At 47.5% G+C, this 25,385-nt stretch overlaps 1 protein-coding gene across 1 annotated transcript in view; it reads right to left on the reverse strand.

Moving 5' to 3' along the window:
• LINGO1 (leucine rich repeat and Ig domain containing 1) overlaps positions 1 to 25,385 on the reverse strand; it is a 167,125-nt gene that overhangs the window by 104,742 nt on the left and 36,998 nt on the right. The window lies entirely within an intron of this gene.

Below are 25,385 nucleotides of genomic sequence, written 5' to 3' on the forward strand. Positions count from 1 at the left end.
AGGATTGAATACCTGTTCTCCCTCCTACTTAGATGGTGAACCCCGGTGGGGGACAGGGGCTGTGCCTGATTGATTATTTTATATGTACCACAGCATTGACACATTAGAGCACTTAACAAATACCACAGTTATTATCTTGCCTAGGGCAGAATCAAATTTTCGGTCAACACTCCAAGGATCATTACTGCTTCTTTTTCAGAAGGTGAGTTCACCGGGGTGGTGTCTTTCAGGGGCTTCCAGCACAAATGGAGAAAGATGTTCTAGAAATACCACGCGCTTTTAGCTGGGGTCGTTGGGATTTTTTAAAACAATCTGCTGTTTTCTCTTCAGTTCCCCATCTCTTTCCAGACATAATTAGCGATGGCTGGGAGGCAGCCACAGGATAAGAAATTGGAGAGAATCCCGAAAGAGGGGAAAAAGAAAATGAGTAACAGAGGGAGAAAGGGAATGAAGGAGAGAGGGAGAGAACCGGCATAGCTTAGAGGATAAAGCATGGGCTGGGGAGTCAGAAGGACCTGCGTTCTAATCCCAGTTCTGCCCCTTGTCCGCTGTGTGACCTTGAGCAAGTTACAACTTCTCTGTACCTCCGTTACCTCATCTGTAAAATGGGGATTAAGACCTAGAGCTCCAGGTAGAGCATGGACTATGTTCATCCCGTTTAGCTTATATCTACCCCAGTGCTTAGTAAAGTGATTAACACTTTACATTAAGTAAGTACATTATAAGTGATTAACAAATACATTAAAAAATGAGGGAGAAAGGTGAGAAGGGAGAGTGGTAAGGCATAAGGAGAGTTGAAAATGGAAGCTGAGGAGCCTAGAAGTGAGGACGAGGAACAGGAAAAGGGAAAATGATCTTGTATCTACCCCAGCGCTTAGTACGGTACAGTACTTGGTACATAGCACTTAACAAATGTCCCAGTTGTTATTTGAGAAGCTATGGGGCCTAGTAGATAGCACACAGGCCAGGGAGATAGAGGCCCTCTGTTCTCATCCCAGCTCTGCCATTTGCCTGCTGTGTGACCTTGGACAAGTCACTTAACTTCTCTGGGTCTCAGTTTCTTCATTTGGAAAATGGAGGATCAATAAATGCTCTTCCTCCCTTTTAGAGTGTGAGATCCATGTAAGACCAGAACTGTGTTTGAACTTGTATCTACTCCAGTGCACAGTACAGTGTTTGGCACATAGTAAACACCTAACAAATGCCCCAACTGTCATTAGCGAAGCCATGTGGTCCAGTAGAAATCCCATAGGCCTGGGAGTCAGAGAACCCGGTTCTAATCTTGGCTTTGCCATTTGCCTGCTGGGTGACCTTGGGCAAGTCACTTCACTTCTCTGGGCCACACTTTCCCTATCTGTGAAATAGAGATTCAATATCTCTTCGAATAGACTGTGAATTATGAACTCCATGTGGGACAGGGACTGTGTCCGTAATGATTATATTGTATCAGTCCCAGCATATATCAACCGCTTAATAACTGCCACCTTTATTTCTAACCTCTGATCCATTTCTCCCACACTTCATTCCCCCTGGAATTCCTGCCCCCTTCAAGTCCACCAGAGTGCAGTGATCCCCACCTTAAAAACCCTGCTGAAATCCCACTCTAAGAAGCTTTTCCCGATTAATTCTTCTCCACCTCAGCTCTCAACTTAGCACTTTTGCACTCACTTTTAACCACCCCCTTCTTCTGGAAATATAATCCAACTTTGGGTTCACTGACATTGTCTTCTCCTGTATCTCCTTTTCTCTGTCTGAACTCTCATTCTCAGTCTCTTTCACAGGCTCCTCCTCTGTCTCTCTCTCCCTAACTGTGGGAGTTCCTCAAGGTTCATTTATGGGTCTCTTTCTATTCTCCATCTACACCCACTCTCCTGAAGAATTCCTTTGCTCCCATGGCTTCAACTACCACCTCAATGTGGATGATTCCCAAAGTTACAGCCCCAGCCTCGATCTCTCTTCCTCTCTGCAGTCTCACATTTCCTCCTGCCTTCAAGACATCTCGAATTGGATGTCCTGCCATCACCTCAAACATAACATGTCCAAAATAGAACTCCTTATCTTCAATCCAAACCTTGTCCTCTCCTTCACTTTCCCATCACTGTAGACAGCACCACCATCCTTCCTGTCTCACAACCCCATAACCTGGTGTTATCCTTGACTCCACTCTCTCATTCAACACACATATTCAATCTATCACTAAATCCTGTTGGTTCAGACTTCACAACATTGCTAAAACAACATTGCTATCATAGTAATCCAAGCACTTATCCAATCCTACCTTGATTACTGTAACAACCTCCTTGCTGACCTTCCTGCCTCCTGACTCTCCCCACTGCATTCCATACTTCACTATGCTGCCTGGATCATTTTTCTACAAATTTCCATGTTTCCCCACTCCTCGAGAAGCCCTAGTGGTTGCCCATCCACCTCACATGAAACAGAAACTCCTGGCCATCTGCTTTAAAACACTCAGTCGCCTTGCCCCCTCCTACCTCACCTCCCTGCTCTCCTACTACAACTCAGCCCGCACACTTCACTCTTCTAATACCAACCTGTTCACTGTATCTTATTTTCAGCTATCTCACTACTGACCTCTCATCCACCTCCTGCCGCTGGTCTGGAACATCCTCCTTCTTTATATCCAACAGACAATCACTCTCTCCCAACTTCCAAGCCTTAATGAAGGCACATCTCCTCCAAGAGGTCTTCCCTGACTAAGCCCTCATTTCATTTTCTCCGACTCCCTACTGCATCACCTTGACTTGCTCCCTTTATTCCTGTTACCCCCTTAGCCCCAGCTACTTATATTCATATCCGTAGTCTATTTATTTATGTTAATGTCTGTCTCCCTTTCTAGACTGTAATTTCGTGGTGGGCAGAGAATGTGTCTACCTATTCTGTTATACTGTAGTCAGTCAGTCATTCAGTCAGTCAGTCGTATTTATTGAGCACTTACTGTGAGCAGAGTGCAAAATAACAATATAAGAAACATGTTCCCTGCCCAAAATGAGCTTACAGTCTAGAGGGTCCTACAGACTTACTCTCCCAATCTCTTAGTTCGGCACTCTGCACACAGTAAGCATTCAATAAATATGATTGATTGATTGAATGATTGATCACTATCTCCTGCTGCACTTTTTTATTCACTATCTGCCATTACACTTTTGTACCTATCAGTTTACAGACTACTTGAGCCCTTCTTTCTCTTCGTAAGTCATTTTCTTTTGGTTTCCCCAGTTACTGGGTGTAGAGTGCTTGTACTAAGAGCATGGAGAGTACAATACAATAGGGTTGGCAGACAAAATCCCTGCCCACAAGGAACTTACAGCCTGGAGGGAGGAGTTTACCAGTCTAAAGGGCCCTGGGCATGGTTTGTGGGCACTGTACAAAGCACTTGGGAGAGTACAGTACAATTCAGTTGGTTGACACAATCCCTGCCCACAAGGAGCTTAAAGTCTAGAAGTAGGGGTTTACAGTCTAGAGGCTCTTCGTGGGCCGGGATCGTGCCTTCTTTGTCCACACTACTCCTAAGTGCTTAGCACAGGGCTCTGCACTCAATTCAGAATCCTACTGAAAGAAAGTGGGAGGACAAGACAAAGGCTCATAGGCCTTCAAGGAGCAAAGCCCCAGTAATGGAGGGAGAGGAGTCTTTGAACGCAAGTCAGTAGGGTCTCCATTGTTATATCGTACTCTCCTAGCACTTAATACAATGCTCTGCACCCAGTAAGTGCTCAATAAATACTATCGACTGACTGGCTACTGAAAAGCACGATGGGGTGGAATGAGGAGAGGGACAGGAGGCTGAATGAATCAGAAAATGTCTGAAAAGATTAAGGTTCCTCAGCCTGGAGACAGGAAGCTGAGAGACGCCTACAAAAGCCTGAAGCCTATGGGGCTGGTGAACAAGAAATTATTTTTCACCAAACTCCACAACGGGATAAAGGACACCCGTCAAGGTTTGAAGGTGAGAGGGTGAGAAGCAAACAAAAAGAAGCATTTCTCTACGCAGCGGGGAGTCAGTATTTGGAATTTGCTCTCACTTGAAGTTGTGCAGAGCCGAAATATCAATCGGTTCAGAGATAAATTCATGGATGAGAGGGCCACAGGGGCTTGTTAGGAGGAAAAGTGAGGAATTTAGAAGACAAATTGTTATCCATTCTCATTCTCCTTCCTTAATAATAGCTGTGGCAAATGTTAAGCACATACTATGTGCCAAGCACTGTGCTAAGTTCTGGGGCCATTACAAGATCGTTCGGTCGCACCCGGTCCCTGTCCACGTTGGGTTCACCACAGAAGTCAGAGAGATTGGAATCCCCATTGTACACATGAGGAAACTGAGGATCAGAGAAGTGAACTGACTTGTCCAAGATCACTGAGCAGGCAAGTGGCAGAGCCAGGACTAGGACCAGGGTCCTCTGACTTGCAGGCCCATGCTCTTTCCACTAGCCAGGGCTTAGTACAGTGCTCTGCATATAGTAAGCGCTCAATAAATATTATTGAATGAGTGAATGAATGAACTCTCTCAAGTATCCCCTGTTTGGTGGAAGGAGCTTTAAAGGGTTAGCCCCTGGAGTGGTGTGACCTCCTGCTGAACTCCACTAAGCACTCAGAACCAGTGTCCTGCACACCATAAGAGCTCAGTAAATACCACTTGTGATGTTGGGGGTGGGTCAAGCCCAGGATGAAGGAAAGGAAAAAGGGCTTGAGAAGCTGAGGGAAGGAGATGGGACAACAGGCAGTGTGTGAGATGGAAGGAAGGGCTCGGAGATCTGATGATGGGGAGGTGTCTGACATTTGTCTATTTTTAGGACAAACTCGTCCTCTAGTCTGTGAGCTTCCTGGGGCAGGGATTGTCTTTGCCTGAGGAACAGTGTGGTCTAGTGGAAAGAGCCTGGGCCTAAAATTCAGAGGACCTGGTTCTAATCTCAGCTCCGACACTTGCCTTGCCTTTGGACAAATCATTTGACTTTATTTCAGCTTCCTCATCTGTAAATATCTGTTACCTCCTCCCCCCTACTTATATTGTGAGGCCCATGTATACCAGAGACTGTTTTTCCAACCTGATTAATAGTATCTACCCCAAGTGCTTACAACGGTGCTCGAAACATAGTAAGCGCTTGGAGAAGCAATGCGGCGTAGTGGATAGAGCTCAGGCCTAAGAGTCAGAAGGACTAATCCTGACTCCACTCTTTGTCTGCTGCATGACCTTGGGCCAGTCACTTACTTCTCTGTGCTTCACTTATCTCATCTGTGAAATGAGGTTAAGACTGTGACCCCCATGTGGGACAGGGACTGTGTCCAACCTGATTAGCTTGTATCTACCCCTAGCACTTTGTACAGAGACTGGCCTATAGTAAACACTGAATAAATAGAATTTTTAAAGCCCGTAACAAATGCACAAAGAATTATAATATTTGATTTTTTGTACTGAACTCTCCCAAGTGCTTAGAACAATGTTCTGCAGATAGTAAGCTCTCAATATCACTGACTGATTTATTGATTCTAGGCCACCTCCCTCCACATCCTTATTCCTGTTCCTTCAGCCCCACCCACCCCCTTTGCCTGGACTGTCGGTCAGTCCCCAGGGAATGCTATCCAACCAGCAGGCCTCACACCAGCTATTCCTTCTGAGGTGATTCCGTCTGCCTCGTCTCTCACCTTCCCTTGTCCTCCCTCCTGTCCCACATTACCCCAGGTCGGGCGCCTCACTCCTCTCAAACGAGCCGGCTCACTGGGCCTCGGTGCCATCTCTCTGGCCTTCGACACCTTGCTCACACCAGACCTCCCATCTGGAGCTCCCTTGCCCTTTAAAGCTGGGAGACCACCACTCTCCCCACCTTCAAAACCCTTCGAAAATGCCATCTCCTCCAAGAGTCCTTCCCCGATTAACTCTCATTGTCCCACCCACTTCTGCTACTCTAACACTTGGGCGTCATACACACACTAGCCTACTCACCCTCTAAGGACTTGGGTACCCAGCCTCCCTACCCCAGTAGCATTTATGTCCTTTCCTTTATACTCCATTGCTTGCCCCTACCTGTAACTTATTTTAATGTCTTTCTCCTCCTCTAGACTGGAAACTTCTCAAGGTCTGGGATCATGTCTACTACCTCTACTCCTTATCATCGATTTTAAAGCACTCAATCAGCTCGATCTATCCTACCTCACCTTACTAAGTCTCCTTCTATAGCCCAGCCCGCACACTCCGCTCCTCTAGCACCAGCTTATTCACTGTCCCCTGATCTCGTCTGTCTTGCTGCCGACCCCTTGCCCACATCCTTCCCCTGGCCTAGAACTCCCTCCCCCTCCATATACGCCAGACCACCACTCTCAACACCTTCAAAACCTTCCCTGATTAAGTCCTCTTTGTCCCCAGGTCATTCTCCCTTCTGCATTGTCTCCGCACTTGGATCTCTGAGCTATGGATATTTGATATTCCCTCCACCCCCAACCCTACAGCACTTAGGACATATCTTTAAATTATACATTATTTCTTTGTATTCATGTCTGGCTCCCACTCTAGATTGAGAGTTCATTAAGGACAGGGAACATTTCTGCTAATTTTGTTGCATTATACTCTCCAAAGTGGTTAGTACAGTGCTCTGCACATAGTAAGTGCCCAATAAATACCATTGATTGATTGACTGATCTCTTTTGCCCTCGCCAAGTGCTTAGTACAGTGTTCTGCACATGTTAAGTGCTAGATCAGTACCACTGATTTATTGCTTAATTAACTGATCCAGAGGATTCTAACTTTAATCCTGATGGACATTCAGCTCTCGAGAAGACCTTCCCCCCTACCAACCTCACCTTCATCTACCCTTCATCATCCATTCCCCAACCAGCCTGGACCCAGAGAGGCACCGGAGCTTGGACTTGGATATTTTCAATTCCCATCCAGGGACTCCAACTTCACACCACCTCTAATTCACTAGCTGTCACTTTACCTCTCTGTGACTCATTTTCCCCATATGTAAAATTAGGACATGAAAACCTGTCCCTCTCTATAACCATTATAAAGTGGAAACAAGGCAAAAATGGGGAAAGCATTTGGAACTCCACGCTATTCTAACTTACAATAACATGAATGTGGTGTGTGTGTATGTATATATGTACTGCTTTTCTTCTGATCATTCAGGGTTTGCTCCTTCTCCTTCTGCTCCTTCTTCTGCTCCTTCTCCTAACAATTGGCTTTCATTCATTCATTCATTCATTAGTATTTATTGAGCGCTTACTATGTGCAGAGTACTATACTAAGTGCTTGGGATGTACAAATCAGTAACAGATAGAGACAGTCCCTACCCTTTGATGGGCTTACAGTTTAATCGGGGGAGGCAGACAGACAAGAACAATGGCAATAAATAGAATCAAGGGGAAGAACATCTCATTAAAGCAATAGTAAATAAATAGAATCAGCGTGATGTACATCTCATTAACAAAATAAATAGGGTGATGAAGATATACACAGTTGAGCGGACCAGTACAGTGCTGAGGGGATGGGCCGGGAGAGGGAGAGGAGCAGAGGAAAAGGGGGGAGAAGAGGGTTTAGCTGTGGAGAGGTGAAAGGGGGGGTAGAGGGAGCAGAGGGAAAAGGGGAGCTCAATCTGGGAAAGCCTCTTGGAGGAGGTGAGCTATAAGTAGGGTTTTGAAGAGGGGAAGAGAATTAGTTTGGCGAAGATGAGGATGGAGGGCATTCCAGGACCGCGGGAGGACGTGGCCCAGGGGTCGACGGCGGGATAGGCGAGACTGAGGGACGGTGAGGAGGAGGGCGGCAGAGAAGCGAAGCGTGCGGGGTGGGCAGTAGAAAGAGAGAAGGGAGGAGAGGTAGGAAGGGGCAAGGTGATGGAGAGCCTCGAAGCCTAGAGTGAGAAGTTTTTGTTTTGTGCGGAGGTTGATAGACAACCACTGGAGGTTTTTAAGAAGGGGAGTGACATGCCCAGAGCATTTCTGCAGGAAGATGAACCCCCGGGCAGCGGAGTGAAGAACAGACTGGAGCGGGGAGAGAGAGGAGGAAGGGAGATCAGAGAGAAGGCTGACACAGTAGTCTAGCCGAGATATAACGAGAGCCCGTAGCAGTAAGGTAGCCATTTGGGTGGAGAGGAAAGGGTGGATCTTGGCGATATTATAAAGGTGAGACCGGCAGGAATTGGTAACGGATTGGATGTGTGGGGTGAACGAGAGAGCCGAGTCAAAGATGACACCGAGGTTGTGGGCCTGAGAGACGGGAAGGATGGTAGTACCATCCACGGTGATAGGGAAGTCAGGGAGAGGAAAGGGTTTGGGAGGGAAGATGAGGAGCTCAGTTTTGGTCATGTTGAGTTTTAGGTGGCAGGCAGACATCCAGGTAGAGACGTCCTGGAGGAAGGAGGAGATACGAGCCTGAAGGGAAGGGGAGAGGACAGGGGCAGAGATGTAGATCTGTGTGTCATCTGCATAGAGATGATAGTTGAAGCCATGAGAGTGGATGAGTTTGCCAAGGGAGTGAGTGTATATGGAGAACAGAAGAGGGCCAAGAACTGACCCTTGAGGAACCTCAACAGTTAGAGGATGGGAGGGGGAGGAGAAGCCTGCAAAGGAGACGGAGAATGACCGGCCAGAGAGATAAGAGGAGAACCAGGCTTTAAAACACTCAATCAGTTTACCACTTTGTGCCTCACCTCACTGATCTCCTATTGCTGCCCAGGCCGCACACTTTACTCTTCTAGTGCCAGCTTACTCACTGTGCCCTGATCTTGTGTGTCTGACCTCCGACCCCTTTCCCACATCCTCCCCCTAGTCTGGAATTCCCTCCCCTTCCATATATGCCAGTACACCACTCTCCTCACCTTCAAAGCCTTATTAAGCTTCTTTCCATTCCCGATTAAGTCCTCTTTTCCCCAGTTACTTCTCCCTTCTGCATCATCTTGCATCTGTGTCCCCTGGGCATTTGATATTTGCCCCACCCTCAACCCCACAACATTTATGTGCCAATATTTAAATTATATTTTATAAATTATCTATTTCAATGTCTGTCTCCTTGTCTAGACTGAAAGCTCACTATGGGCAGGGAATGTGTCTCTCCCAAGCACTTAGTAGAGTGTTCTGCACATAGTAAGCACTCAATAAATACCATTGATGATGATGATGATGATAAATAATTAGATGGACGTGATTGGTAGAGGTGGTGTTTTGACTGCATATTTTGGATTAGAACTTGAAAGGATCAGTTCTCTCTAATACAGTGTTGTGTCTCTTCTTTTAAGCTTTCAGAAATATCTAGGCCCTCGCATCCTCTCTCTGTCTCCAGCTCTGCCTCCTGTTCCAAATGCTGTAAGCAGTGTGGCCTAGTGGAAAGAACATGGGCTAGAAAATCAGAGGACCTGGGTTCTAATCCTGATTTGACCACTCGTTTGCTGCGACGACTTGAGTTAGTCACTTCACTTCTCTGTGTCTCAATTTCCTCATCTGTAAAACTGGGATTCAATACCTGTTCTTCCTTCTACTTAGACTGAGCCCCTTATGGGATAGGAACTGTGTTCGACCTAATGATCTTGACTCTAGTACAGTGCTGATCAAATAGCAAATGCTTAACAAGAACTACAATTATAATTATTATTATTATTAGAGAAGCAGTGTAGCTCAGTGAATAGAGCATGGGCTTGGGAGTCAGAGGTCATGGGTTCGAATCCCGGCTCTGCCACTTGGCAGCTGTGTGACTGTGAGCAAGTCACTAAACTTCTCTGTGCCTCAGTTACCTCATCTGTAAAATGGGGATTAAATCTGTGAGCCTCATGTGGGACAACCTGATTACCCTGTATAATAATAATAATGTTGGTATTTGTTAAGTGCTTACTATGTGCAGAGCACTGTTCTAAGCACTGGGGTAGACACAGGGGAATCAAGTTGTCCCACGTGGGGCTCACAGGCTTAATCCCCATTTTACAGATGAGGTAACTGAGGCCCAGAGAAGTGAAGTGACTTGCCCACAGTCACACAGCTGACAAGTGGCAGAGCTGTATCTACCTCAGTGCTTAGAACACTGCTTTGCACACATTAAGTGCTTAACAAATACCAACATTATTATTATTATGATGATGATCATTAAACTTCTGACAGGAGATGTGAGATCAGACTAAACTCAAGCTTTCTGCAGAAACTGCAAAGTGCTCCTCGGTATTATCCTTGACTCTTCCCTCCCTTTTCAACCTCCAGATTCAAGTCTGTCATCAAATCCTGTTGGTTTTTCCTCTACGATATTTCCAAGGTTACACCCTCAACTCCATCCAAATGTCTCCTACCCTGGCCCAGAACCTTGTCCTATCCCATCTTGACTACTGCATCAGCCTCCTCACAGACCTCTCTGCTACCAGCCTCTCCCCTCTCCAGTCCATATTTCATTCTGCTGCCCAGATCACTTTCCTAAAGCGCCCTTTTGTGCTCATCACCCCGGTCCTCATAAACCTCCAGTGGGTGCTCACTCCTCTCCACATCAAGAAAAAGCTCCTTGACCATTGACTTTAAGGCCCTCAATCATCTCCCACTACATTCCAGCTCACACTCTCACACTCTGTTTTTCTCAAATTCGCTGTCACTCTACCACTCTATTACAATGTATTTTCCCCAGCACTTAGTACAGTGCTCTGCACACAGTACGTGCTCAATAAATACCACTGATTGAATGGATGATTTACCTCTTGTTCATTTCCTCCTTCTGCCTGAAATTCCCTTCTTCTTTATAGACACCAATGCGCAATTCTCCCTGTCTTCAAAGCCCTTCTGAAATCAAATCTCCTTTAAGAGGCCTTCCCCGATTAATCTCTCATCTCCTCACCTTTTACCCTTCAACTGCTACTTCAGACCTTCACTATCAACCTCCAGGAGGAATTTCATGCAAGTTTTACCTACCCTATTAATCCCCAATTTACATAATCCCCTTTCCTTCTTTCTCTAATCAGTGATTTTTCTTAGGATCTATCTCTCCCAGTTCCTCAGAGGTAGAGATTGGGTCTACTAGTTCTATTGTTCTCTCCCAAGTGCTTAGTACAGTGCCCTGTCCACAGAAGGTGCTCAATAAATACCACCGATAGACTGATTGATGGAATTTCCTTACCTTCCCCCACCCTCAACTTGCCTGACAACCAAGAAGAAACAGATTTTCTGCTGCCAAAATGCATTTTATTCTTTTGTTAACCTGACCTTATTCAGTCCATGATAAGGCCCCAGGACATCGCAAGGATAACTTCATATACACACACGTGAACATTCACCTCCTCCTTTCTCCTGATCAATAGGGCAGAGAAGTGGAAAAGGTATAATTCAATTTGTCAGGGCACAGTTATTATTTACTGCGATGAAGAAGCACTGCTCTCTGAGTTTACCACCAGGCCCTTCCCCCTTGTTGCCCCACAGCCCTGCCAAGGGGAGGGGCCAGGGCTCACGGGGGAAGGTGGGCTGATAGGGGGCAAAGTTGGACCCTGCCAGCAGGAGCTCAACTCCCTGCCCATAGTCCCCTCCACCTCTGTTTCAGAAGGCCGAAGCCAGCTGCTGCCACTTATTTACAAGAACACAAAAACCAGCCTTCTCTCTCCAGCTTTTGCTGCCCTGGTCAGGTCTTGGTCCAGAGTTCCCCCACATTCCCCTCCATGCTGCTGCCACATCTTTGGGATGACCAGCAAGGCCCCCTCCTCTCCAGGTGTACAACACCCCTATGATAGGCCCAGACCCAAGAACCTCTAAAGAATTTGGCCCTGGTGAGCTCTGTCTGAAAATGAGTCCTGTGCAATGCACTCAGAAGGGGAGCAAAAAAGCAGATGTGGGAACCCACGTTTCCCTCTTTCTCCCTCTGCCAGAGGAGAAGATGGGATCAGAAGGGGGAGCCCTGAGGCCCCCGCCCTCCACTCTCAGCCACCACTGGGCTGTTCTTGAAGCACCGATCATTTTAGGAACTCTCGCTAGAGAGTGAGTTCCCGGCCCGGGGGGCAGCAGGGCGCCCAGGGCACGCACCAGCCGCTGGGAAAATCAATTTCCATAGCCAATGAGTGTCTAAGAGGCTTTGGGGAGCTTTATCCTACGCCTTCGATTCCACTCCGGACGCACAGCCTAGCCTGAAATTGCCTGCCTGCTGCTCCAGAGGAACCAAGGGAATTGGGAAGAGAGGGAGATGGATCCAGAAAGGGGGGCTGCTGTCATCCACCAGCCGGGGGGCTTGTCCGCCTGGAAATCTTAGACCGTGATTGGGTCAAAGAGTTGGCCACAGACTGCATGCCCATTGTGTCTTCTAGAGCGTAAACTCCCCGAAGGCAGGGATTGGGGTCGACTACCTCTACTGTCCTTTCCCAAGTGGTTGGGATAGTTCTCGGTGCCCAGAGGTGCTCAGGAAATACCACCGATTGGTTGATTCTGCTGTAGGTATGGAGGTTTTTAGAAATAAATGCACAGTCAGAGAGGTGGGCCTGAGGAGGTGGGGGAGAGCACCCTAGGTCCTGATTTACCTCGGTCCCTTTGACCTGAGAGGTCAAAGATTCCCACCCCGAAATTCCAGTGCACCCCCCAACCACATCCCTCCCTGCTGCTTTCTCCATCCCCCACCTCATGTCTTTAATGTGCGTTGGCTTCAAAGGCATCTGACGCCGGAGACGAGAGTCCTCGCTTGGAGAATGTTAATGCCCAAATCAAACACGTATTCATTATTTAATCTACCTTTGCATCGGAACAAATACCTCTAATGATAATTGCTGAATCCCCAGTATTTATAGGAAAGGAGGCACACATCCGTGCCACCTCAGGCACGGAAGGGCGAGGAGCCCCTTGTGATCCGCCCGCCCGCTGTCCGGCAGATGGAGGGGATGGCCGGACACCCAGGGGGCGTCGAGCTGCGGGGCGACCTCCCCCCACACCCCTCTCAGGCCGGCACCTGTGCCTTTGAACTGAGCAGGGGTCTCCAGACTGACTGCTCACTCCTCTCTGAATACCAGGATCATTGGTTTCCATGGAAACAGGTTGGGACCGGGCAGGGAAAGGCCTTAAAGCTTCTCCAGGGCCGGGGGAGGGGCCTGGATACCCCTCCTCCCCCCAGCGGGGGGGGGGGGGGGGTCTCTATGAGAGGGTCTTGTGATCTCAGGGGACTCATGAATATTAGCTTGTTTCTACCCCAGTGCTATTTTTTATGGTATTTGTTAAGTGCTTATTATGTGCAGGAACTGTACTAAGCGCTGGGGTTGATACAAGTTAATCAGGTTGGACACAGTCCCTGTCCCCCATGGGGCTCACATTCTTAATCCTCATTTTACAGATGAGGTATCTGAAGCCCAGAAAAGTGAAATGACTTTCCCAAGGTCATACGGCAGACAGCCCGTTATTGGGCAGGGATGTCTCTCTCTGTTACCAAATTGTACATTCCAAGTGCTTAGTACAGTGCTCTGCACATAGTAAGCACTCAATAAATACTATTGAATGAATGAAATATGGAAGAGTCGGAATTAGAACCCAGGTTTTTTGACTCCAGGCCTGTTCTCTTTCCCCAAGGCCATGCTGTTTCTCTTAGTACAGTTTCTGGCACACAGCAAGTGCTTAACAAATACCACAGAAAAAGGGGGTGCATGCCCCTCCTGAGGTCCTCGACAGTCAAGGTTCCAAGATTCATCCCGGGGAAGACCACTCACTGATACTTATGTAATAATTACGGTATTTGTTAAGTGCTTATCGTGTGCCAGGCACTGTGTGTCTTGGGTGGCTCTGCTCCTCACAACTCACCTCATAATAAATGCAGGCTTGTGCCCTCTCCTCATCAATCAATCGGTTGATCGAACAATCATATTTAAGAAGCCCTTACCTACCTCAGACCCAGAACACTGCTCTGCTGGAACTAGACCAAATTGGGTAAACCTACTCCTAGAGAAACAGCGTAGCCTAATGGAAGGAGCACGGGCCTGGGAGCCAGAGGACCTGGGTTCTAATCCCGGCTGTGACACCTGTTCTGCTGTGTGCCTTTGGGCAAGTCACTTCATTTCTCTGGGACTCAGTTTCCTCATCTGTAATATGGGAATTAATATCTGTTTTTTCTCCTATTTAGACTGGGAGTGCCATGGGGGACGAGGACTGCTTCCAACCTGACTATCTTGTATCTACACCAGTGTTTAGTGCAGGGACCAGATCATGGTAAGTGTAAGACCTTAGTAAATACCACAAGTAGTGCTATCATTGGCTCCGTGCCTTGGCCCTCACAAGAGGAAATGTTGCCCTTGGCGAGATGGGGTTGGAGGGTGGAGTAACGAGACGGGTCAAAGCTCATTTCATTTCCCATCCGCATTTTCCCTGTGATGCCATCCTGCCCTGACCCCCGAAGCCCTGCTTGAGGCCGTGGTCCCCTCCCGGGCAAGATGCTTGATCATGCCTCCCTCTTCGTCTCTTTCCCTCCTTCCCTGCCTTTCCTCTTCCCTGCACCAATTTCCAGAGGAAGTCTTCACACCTGGTCTGAGGGACAAACACCAAGGAGCACTTCTCTTCCTAGGTGTTTAGGTAACAGTGACTCTCTGGCTCGCCCATGTGGGATGCCAGGCCCTGCCCCCTCGATTCAGCCCCACGGTGCTCTCCTGGGGGTCCCCTCTCAATCTCTTCTCAGAAAACACTGGGAGGGCACAGAGTCCCCAGAATCATCAGATCCCTCCACTATCCACCAAGGAGGGAGGCGCTTGCAGCTTACCGGACACAAAGAATTCCGGCGCAGTAAGACGTGAAAGGGGAAATGGACACGTGAATGTGTGTGCACAAACACACACGCACACACACACACACAATAGAAAACTGACAGATGTTTACTTTCCAGTATTGATTTCCAGGTCCAACTCATAGGGGGGTTTATTGAGATGCAGCGCAGTCTCTGGCAGCCCAGATGCCCCACACCACAGCCACAGTCCAAGCCGCCTCCTCCCCTCACTCTTCTGGGGGCCTGGGCTGCAGCGATGCCCTGCCTGGGACCACCAAGCAGCCTTGGGGAGTCCACTCTTAAGGGGTCAGGGCCTGGGGGATGAGGGTCTGGGGCCAGGCACTGGGGGACCTCGACTTTGGAGAGGTCTGGAGGTCTTGATTTATGAGGGTGGGGGCTCTGCCCTTTGGAGGAAGGGCTGGGCCTAGGGGGTGGGACTTGAGGCGGAGGGAGGAGAGCAGGCTGGCATTGAGTTTCTTTCAGGTCTAGGTGGTAAAGTCCCTGAGGGTGGGGACTGTGTTCACAAACTCTACTGTCCTCTCCCAAGAGCTTGGCATTATGTTTTGCGCACACTTAAGTGCTCAACAAATAGCACTGACTGATCGACCGAATGATTAATGGATCCTCCTCCTTTCAGCCCCCCAGACTCCCTAAGAAGGGTGGCTCTCTCGCAGTTGGTGGGACCCCTCTGAGCTGCTGAGACTCCTGGGTCCAGGCCAAACCACATGGGACAAACCGACCACAGACTGGGAGCCATTTGGGCTGAGGTCCCCGGGGCCAGGGCCGGGCTGCTCCCACTCTGGCCCTCATGGGGCTGAGCTCACCCTTGGCTTCTTGGGGGAAAGACAGGGGCAGGCCTGAGAGTGAGGGGAGGGAACAGTGCTGGGCAGATGACAGAGCCACCAGGACCCCTGCAGCGTACACACACACCACCCCCCAAAACCCAAGCTCCAATCCCACTCCCGGGCGGTGCCGTGAGGAGGACAGAGAAGGGAGGAGGTTGCCCCCCACCCAACAAAGCACTGTGACTCCCTCCTCCACAACCCCAGCTGTAGCCGGGCAGCCCCCAGAAGAGTGCTTCTAACAGCAACCATGTGGAACTACAGGAAGTGCAGGGGTGAACTGGGTCAGACATGCTCAGTTTCTTGGGGGTCTTGGGGGAGCCGTACAGTGGGGCAGTGGGCCAGAGACTAGTTAGCAGAGCTCAGGTGACACCCTGCATCCTGCATCCTGAACCTGCTGAGAGCTTGGTACATCAGGGATCATCCAACTCCCTTCACCACCCCACCCTCCTGCACCCAGGAAGAAAAACTAGCCAAAAGGAGGGCGACCCTCAAGGCAAAAATATCCAGTTGAGGAGGTCTGGGCCAGTGGACGAAAGGTTCGTTCCGGCTTCCACCGGACAGTTTCCAGGAGACATATCTGCATGCAGAGGTCAGCAGCTGGGCTCGAATTCAGCCCATCTTCTCAGTCGCAGGTACTCAAACTGGGAGTCCCTTGTGGGGCAGGAACTGGGTCAATGGTAATAATGATAATTGTAATGACTGTGGTATTCATTAAGCATTGCTGTGTTCCAAGCACTGTGCTAGATGGACTAGAACAGATCAGACACACTCCCTGTCCCACACAGGGCTCTCAGTTTAAGGGAGAGGTAGAACAGATATCAATAATAATGTTGGTATTTGTTAAGCGCTTACTACGTGCCGAGCACTGTTCTAAGCGCTGGGGTAGATACAGGGTAATCAGGTTGTCCCACGTGAGGCTCACAGTTAATCCCCATTTTACAGATGAGGTAACAGAGAAGTGCCTCAGCACAGAGAAGTGAAGTGATTCAATCCTCATGTTGCAGATGGGGAAACTGAGGCACATAACAGTGAAGTGACTTGCTCAAAATCACACAGCAGAGCAGAATTAGAACTCAGGGCTCCGAGACCACTGTTCTATCCACCAGGCCACATGGCTTCTCAATTATCTGATTACCTTGTATTTATTCCAGTGACTATTAAGGTATGCACCTAATACCTATGGTTGTTACTATTATTACAATTATAATTAAATTGTCTTTCCTACCATCAACAAGTAGGATGGTGCTACACTCTCCTGCTCTGAAAAATCATTAGGAAACTAGGTGTTCAACATTCCTGAGTCACCAGCCCACTGTCTGACTATTCCTATATTCAGAAAGTTTTCAACCCTGTCATTTCTGATGGTATTTAAATGCTTACTATGTGCCAAGCACTGGGTTCTAAGCCCTGAGTTAATTACAAGCTAATCAGGTTAGACATAGTCCCTGTCCCAAGTGGGACTCACAATCTAAATACCCATTTTTTACCGATGAGGTAACTGAGGTACAGAGAATTTAAGTGGCCTGTACAAGATTACACAGCAGACAAAACGGGGAATCGGAATTAGAACCCAGGTCCTTCTGACACCCGGGCCCACAGTCTATCCACTGGGCCATGTACAGATTGACACTGTACACACCCTACCTTCTATAGAGCACAGGCCTGGGAGTCAAAGGTCATGGGTTTGAATTCCAGCTCTGCCACCTGTCAGCTGTGTGACTGTGGGCAAGTCACTTAACTTCTCTGTGCCTCAGTTACCTCATCTGTAAAATTGGGATTAAGACTGTGAGCCTCATATAATAATAATAATAATAATAATGTTGGTATTTGTTAAGCGCTTACTATGTGCCGAGCACTGTTCTAAGCGCTGGGGTAGACATAGGGGAATCAGGTTGTCCCACATGGGGCTCACAGTCTTAATCCCCATTTTACAGATAAGGGAACTGAGGCGCAGAGAAGTGAAGTGACTTGCCCACAGTCACACAGCCGACAAGTGGCAGAGTTGGGATTCGAACTCATGAGCCCTGACTCCAAAGCCCGTGCTCTTTCCACTGAGCCACGCTGCTTCTCACTGAGCCACGCTGCTTCTCGTGGGAATATGGGACAACCTGATTACCCTGTATCTACCCCAGCACTTAGAACAGTGTTCTGCACATAGGAAGAGCTTAACAAATACCAACATTATTATTATTATTTTATAAAATCGCAGACCTGCAAATGCCTCCTGGGCCAGGAGATACCTTAGCCTCTCAGCCTTCTCCTCTTCCCGTGAAAAGATCACAGCTCCCCTCTTATTGGTAATTCTGCCTTGTTCCAAGTCCAGCTCATGATCGGATCCACCCATCCTTGCCATCTGCCCTCACAAGTGATTTACTATTTTATATTAATATTTTTCTCTCCCACTAGACTGTAAGGTCCTCCAGGCAGGGAATATGTCTACTGTATTGTTACAGTGTACTCTTTCAAGCACTTAGTACAGTGCAGAGCCCTGTACTAGATAGAACATGGGCCTGGGAGTCAGGAGGACTTGGGTTCTAATCCCAGCTCTGATGTTCGTCTGCTGTGTGACCTCGGGCAAATCACTTCACTTCTATGGCACATGTTCCAGGCACTTCTCTGTGCCTGGGACATAGTAAGCGCTTAACAAGTACCACCAAAAGTGCTCAATAAATTCAACTAAGTTGCATTGTGCTCTTCCGAGTATTTAGTACAGTGCTCTGCACACCGTAAGATCTCAATAAATACCACTGACTGATCTGTTGGATGTGAAGGGGAAGGGATTTCTAGGCAGGAGAGAAGGAGCGTGGCCTAGTGGAAAGAGCACAGGCCTGGGAATCAGAAGACTTTGGCTCTTATCCCAGCTCTGCCACATGTCTGCTGTGAGCTCTTGGACAAGTTGTTTTACTTCTCTTGTCCTTAGTTAACTTACCGGTAAACTGGGGATTAGCACTGCAAATTCTTCCTAGGACATGGACTATGTCCAACCTTATTATCTTGTATCTACCCCAGTGCATAGTACAGTGCTTGACCCATAATAAGTGCTTAAAAAATACCATAAAATAGGGTGTGAGCAAGAGGTCAGTGGCAAGAAAGATGACAGTGAGGCACAGTGGCTTGAGAGGAGTAAAACTCAAATACATCTTTACATACACCTCCAGTCTAATACCCATGTACACCCCCCCCACACATACATATACATACACCTGCAGCTCTATATGTATATGCACGCACCAACACACACACCTTTATATGCACCTGCAGCTCTATATGTACAAAGACATCCCCTCACACACATTTACATGCACTTATATGTACACAAACACATATTTTTACATGCACCTGCTGTCCTGAATGAACCATATACACCCATATACCTGTACAGGTGCATGCAGTTCACTATGTACACATACATACACACACAGTTACATGCACCTGCAGCCCTGTAAGGATGACATTCACATCCACACCGCCCCCCCCCCACTTTATATGTACCTTCAGCCCTTTATGTGCAACACGAATACACTGAAGCCCTACATAGACACATACATATCCATATGCACACCTTCACATGTACCTCCAGTCCTATATGTGTGCATATATACCCACACACCCACCACCACACCTTTACAAGCACCTGCAACCCTTTAGGTTCATTCATTCATTCATTCATTCATTCATTTGATCATAGTTATTGAGTGCTTACTGTGTGCAGAGCACTGTATTAAATGCTTGGGAAAGTGTAATGCAACAATAAACAGTGACATTCCCTGCCTACAATGAGCTCACAGTCTAGAGTGGGGGAGACAGACATCAATACAAATTAGTAAAATGACAGATATGTACATAAGTGCTTTGGGGCTGGGAGGGAGGAAGAACAACGGGAGCAAGTAGGGTGAATGCAGAAGGGAGTAGGAGATGAGGAAAAGTAGGGGTTAGTAAGGAAGGCCTCTTGGACGATATGTGCCATGTGCCATGTATATATATATACACGCCCATCCCTACCCCTTCACATGCACCTGTAGCCTTTTATGCATACATATATGATTACATGGATCTGCCATCCTATATGTACACATATGCACACATTCTTACATGCACCTCCAGCTCTATAGGAACTCATGCACACACATACTTCTAAATGTCCATGCAGCTCTATATGTACACTTAATCACATGCATGCACACACACACACACAGACACACACTTCATATGCACTTTCAGGAAGCGCTTAACAAATGCCATCATCATCATCATCCTTATAAATTCACCCACTGTCACACTCACTTTCAGTCTTGTACATGAACACACACAGTTTCCTTTCTTCAACTCAGCCTGAAAAACTATTGATTTCTTTTTCCTCTGTAATATTGTGCTTGACAGAGCAGATTCAGAATGGAGAAGCCAGTCCCAGCCCAGAGACCCAAACCTTATTTAATTCCATGGTTTAAGAGGCCCCAAAGCAAGTCATTCCTATTTTTAAAAATCCATATATTTGAAAGCAAATGACAATCTAGGGGAGGGAAGTGGGGAGCCAGATGGAAACAGAGGCCACCATCTGAGGGTAGGGGGAGCCCCCGGGGGCTGGCTGGGATCACAGTTAAGGGAAGTTCTTGGGGTTCCATCTGTCTACATTCTCATCAGCCCTCCACTTTCCCTCTAGGAAGTCCAGGGAGACTTCCAGGAAGCTGCTTCAGCCAGCGGTGGAGAAGCAAAGCCGAACAGATATGACTGGAAGTCAGTCAGTCAGCTGATTTATTGAGCACTTTCTATGTGCAGAGCACTGTACTAAGCACTTGGGAGAGTACATTACAACATTACAACAGACAAATTCTGCTGTACTGCTCTGTTCTATGAGCCTGGCACATAGCGCTTAACAGATACCATAAAAAAGTGCTCAATAAATATAATTGAATGACTGACAAATTGTATTCTCCTAAGCATTTAGTACAGTGCATGTAGTAAGCACTCAGTAAATACATTCCCTGCCCACGATGAGCTTACAGTCTAGAGGGGGAGACAGACATTAATATAAAAAAAAATTTGCAGATATGTACATAAATGCTGTGGAGCTAGGAGGGGGGATGAATAAAGGGAGCAGGTCAGGGTGATGTAGAAGGGAGTGGGAGAAGAGGAAAGGAAGGCTTAGTCAGGGAAGGCCTCTTGGAGATTTGCTTTGAACGGGGGGAGAGTAATTGTTTGTTGGATATGAAGAGGGAGTGCGTTCCAGGCCAGAGGCATGATGGGGCGAGAGGTTGGCGGTGAGAAAGATGAGATCGAGGTACAGTGAGAAGGTTTGTATTAGAGGAGTGAAGTGTGTGGACTGGGTTGTAGTAGGAAAGTATCAAGATGAAGTAGGAGGGGGCAAGGTGATTGAGAGCTTTAAAGCCAATGGTGAGGAGTATCTGTTTGACGTGGAAGTGGATGGGCAACCACAGGAGTTTCTCAAGGAGTGGGGAAACATGGCCTGAATGTCTTTGTATAAAAATGATCCAGGTAGGAGAGTGAAGTATGGACTGGAATGAGGAAAGACAGGAGGCAGGGAGGTCAACTAGGAGGCTAATGCAGTAATCAAGGAGGGATCGTATAAGTGATTGGATTAGGATTGTATCCACCAATTCTTTGGATCTCCTGTCATCTCCTAAATGCTCCATATAGGACTCTGCACGCAGTAAACATCCAACAAATACTACTGGTGGAATGATGGGTTGATCAAGGGGGCGAATCAAGAAGAAAGCAGCAGGCTGTCTCCAGCAAGCCTGTGCTCAAACCCGCTTGCAAGAAAGAAGAGAGAAGGAAATGTGTCACTGAGGAAACAACTGCTCTCGGGTGAGAAGGGAGTTGGGCAGGTATCCAACACCACGGCTGGAAATAGAGCTGGATCAGCAGATTCAACCAGTTCTCTATGGCCATTTGGCAAAAAAGCTGGTGGCTATGGACCCTCAACTGTAAGCGACTTAGCCTTGCTAGTCGATACAGTTCTTGGGCAGAGGCCTTAAACAATCAATCAATGATAGTTATTGAGTGCTTACTGTGTGCAGAACACTGTACTAAGCACTTGGGTGAGGACAATATCACAGCGTTGGTAGATGTGTTCTCTGCCCACAACAAGCTTACAGTCTGGGGGTTTGGGGAGAGACAGATATTATTATATAAAAATAATTTATGACATCATTTGTAGAACAAGAATCGTATGTTATATGCATTATTATCATTATTATTATTATGTGCGTCGAGTCATTTTTGATTCATAGAGAATCTATGGGTATACTTTCTCCAGAACGTCCTGTCCTCTGCCATAATCCACAACCTTTCTAATGGTTCTTCTATTATCATTGTTATGGTCTCTATCCATCTAGCTGCTGGTCTGCTTCTTCCACATTTTTCCTGGACTTTTCCTAGCACTATTCATTCAATAGTATTTATTGAGCGCTTACTATGTGCAGAGCACTGTACTAAACACTTAGAATGAACAAGTCGGCAACAGATAGAGACAGTCCCTGCCATTTGATGGGCTTACAGTCTAATCAGGGGAGACGGACAGACAAGAACGATGGCAATAAATAGAGTCGAGGGGAAGAACATCTCGTAAAAACAATGGCAACTAAATAGAGTCAAGGCGATGTACATTTCATTAACAAAATAAATAGGGTAATGAAAATATATACAGTTGAGCGGACGAGTACAGTGCTGAGGGGATGGGAAGGGAGAGGGGGAGGAGCAGAGGGAAATGTGGGGAAAAGAGGGTTAAGTTGCGGAGAGGTGAAGGGGGGGTGGTAGAGGGAGTAGAGGGAGAAGGGGAGCTCAGTCTGGGAAGGCCTCTTGGAGGAGGTGAGTTTTAAGTAGGGTTTTGAAGAGGGGAAGAGAATTAGTTTGGCGGAGGTGAGGAGGGAGGACGTTCCAGGACCGCGGGAGGACGTGGCCCAGGGGTCGACGGCGGGATAGACGAGACTGAGGGACGGTGAGGAGGTGGGTGGCAGAGGAGCGGAGCGTGCGGGGTGGGCAGTAGAAAGAGAGAAGGGAGAAAGAGAGAAGGGAGAAAGAGAGAAGGGAGAAAGAGAGAAAAGCACTAGTGTCTTTTCCAGAGAATTAGTCCTCCTGATCAGGTGTCCAAAATATGCTAATCTAAATTGAGTCATTTGGCCTTCCAAAGACCACTTTGGCTTAATTTGCTCCAAAATCCATTTGTTTTCTGGGCAGTCCATGGTATTAGCAATTATGAAACAATGGGAGCCTCAGTTTCCCCAGTTCCCAGGCCCTCACTAATCCATCAATCAGTGTGGTATTTATTGAGTTTGTACTTCATGCTTAGCACTGTAATAACCTCTTGGAAAAATAGCATACAATAGAGTTGGTAGATGCAATCCCTGCCCATATGGAGCTTAGTTCTGGAAGCAAGCCAGGCTTCATTCACTTGTTAGAATAGAAGCTCCTTGTGGGCAGGGAGGGTGTCTCTTGCTTCTCTTCGGTGAACAGAGGCCATTGGATATTCAAAAAGCACCATGACTACAGCTGCTCTCCTGGCTTAAATCCCCAGCTGAGATGCCCAAAGGTCTCGGCTAGGGTTGGTGGGGAAGGATTGAACAGGCAGTGCGAAGAGAGGGATCCTTTCCTGCATGACCTGGGAGCAAATCATTTTTCTTCCACTAGTATTTGTTAAGGGTTTATTATGTTCTAGGCACTGTACTAAGCGCTGGAGTAGATACAAAATAATCAAGTTGGACACAGGGGCTCACGGTCTTAATCCCTATTTTACAGAAGAAATAACTGAGGCCCAGAGAAGTAAAGTGACTTAACCTACGTCACACAGCAGACACAAGATGGAGCTGGAATTAGAATCTAGGTCCTCTGGCCTGTGCTCTTTCCACTAGGTCATGCTGCTTCCCAAGACACTCCGCATCTCCCTCTCACATTCACACCCTTCATCCAGGGTGCCTTGGACCTGTACTATTTAAGCAGTTGGTATAAACCTCTTTCATATTTGTACCAAGAAAACCCTATGGATACACTACCAGGACAATTGCAGGTGGAGGTGGGATGTTCTGGGAGAGATGTGTCCATGGCATCGCTTTGGGTCAGAGACGACTCGACAGCATAAGACGACCACAACAAATTCACCCCACCCTCAGCTCCAAAATACTTATGTCCATATCCATAATTTATTTTAACGTTTAGTCTCCCCCTTCAGACTATAAGCTCCTTGTGAGCAGGAAATGTGTCCACCAACTCTGCTGTATTGTCCTCTCCCAAGGGCTTAGTACACTGCTCTGCACACAATAAGCCCTCAATAAATACCATTGATCGATCGATAAATTGATTGATTCCCAAGCTCTGGACCATGGGGAACATGGAGACCAAGAGGTCAGGTCAGTCAGTGATAGTTGTCTGAGTTTTCTCTCCAAGCAGCGTCCATCCACGTGCGGCCCGGACTGTCACACTTTAGCTCAGAGCCAGTGGAAAAGTGGCATCAGGGACCCGATGCCACCTTAGAGTCCTGAGTTGGAAGCAGCATTCTTCATTTCCATTTCCTCCTGAGCACACTTGGATGCACCCACAAGATGAAGCAGACACGAAGAACATCAGCTTGGCTCAGTGGAAAGAGCACAGGTTTGGGAGTCAGACGTGATGGATTCGAATCCCGGCTCTGCCACTTGTCAGCTGTGTGACTGTGGGCAAGTCACTAAACTTCTCTGTGCCTCAGTTACCTCATCTGTAAAATGGGGATTAAGACTGTAAGCCTCAGTGGGACAACCTGATTACCCTGTATCTACCCCAGCACTTAGAACAGTGCTCTGCACATAGTAAGCGCTTAACAAATACCAACATTATTATTAACATCGTCCCCCAAACCCATTACAGCAGATGCTTCTTGAGGCCAGAGAAAGAGTCCTCTGCTTCTGTTGTTTTTTTTCCAAGGGCATTACACCTTTCATTATACCAATCGAGTGTTCAATAAATGCCTTTATTACTAGGTTCATTCTGGGTTATGTTCAGAGAGGCAGGGTGGCCTAATGGAAGGAGCACTGGGTTCAGAGGATCTGACTTCTTATACCATCTCTGCCACTTGACTGCTGTGACCTTGGACAATTCACTTAACTTTCCTGGACCTCATTTTTCTCATCTGTAAAATGGGGCTTAAAAATATGAGCACTATGTGGGACATGGACTGTGTCCAATATGGTTATCTTGCTCCTACCCCAGCGCTTAATATAGCACCTGACACTAGAAAGCACTTAACAAAATACCATTAAAAAAATGTTTACCATCTCCTTGGGCTGACTCAGTTCCCCCATCCCTGTTCCATTCTTTGATCCTCTCCTCTACTGTCCTCTCTCCTCCTCTTCCCTGCCTTTGCCCTCTCCTCATTTTTCTCTTGCTCTGTGTGGGGCACTTCCTACCTCCCTGGAAAGAAAGGCCCATCTCCCCTCCTCCATCTTTTCTCTCTCTCCCCATTCTGCTCCTTCTTTCTGATTCTACCATTCAATCAGGATTCCCCTTTGCCTCTAGGGCCCTCTCCTGTCCTTTCCCCTATATAATCTTGAGAGAGATTAATCCAGTGGTGAGATGATAATGCCTGACTTGTCCCATCAATGTGTGCAGATCTGTGGTGCCCATGGTGACAATCCCAGCCAGATCCACCCCTCAAACATAAAGCTCCAACCCCATCTGGGAGCAATTGAGCAGACCTCTGATGCCCCGAATCAAGTTTTCAGGATCTCCGCTGATCCACCCTACCATTTTGCTAATCCCTCATAAGTGTCCCTCCCCCAGAGTGATTCTGGTTTCCCACTGTGGCTCTCCCATCACCACCTAAGGCTGTTTTGGTTTCCTCAAAATGGAAGGAGGAGACCCCAAAGCCC

This window comes from Ornithorhynchus anatinus, chromosome 5 (assembly GCF_004115215.2).
Source record: "Ornithorhynchus anatinus isolate Pmale09 chromosome 5, mOrnAna1.pri.v4, whole genome shotgun sequence".
NCBI classification, from domain to species: domain Eukaryota; kingdom Metazoa; phylum Chordata; class Mammalia; order Monotremata; family Ornithorhynchidae; genus Ornithorhynchus; species Ornithorhynchus anatinus.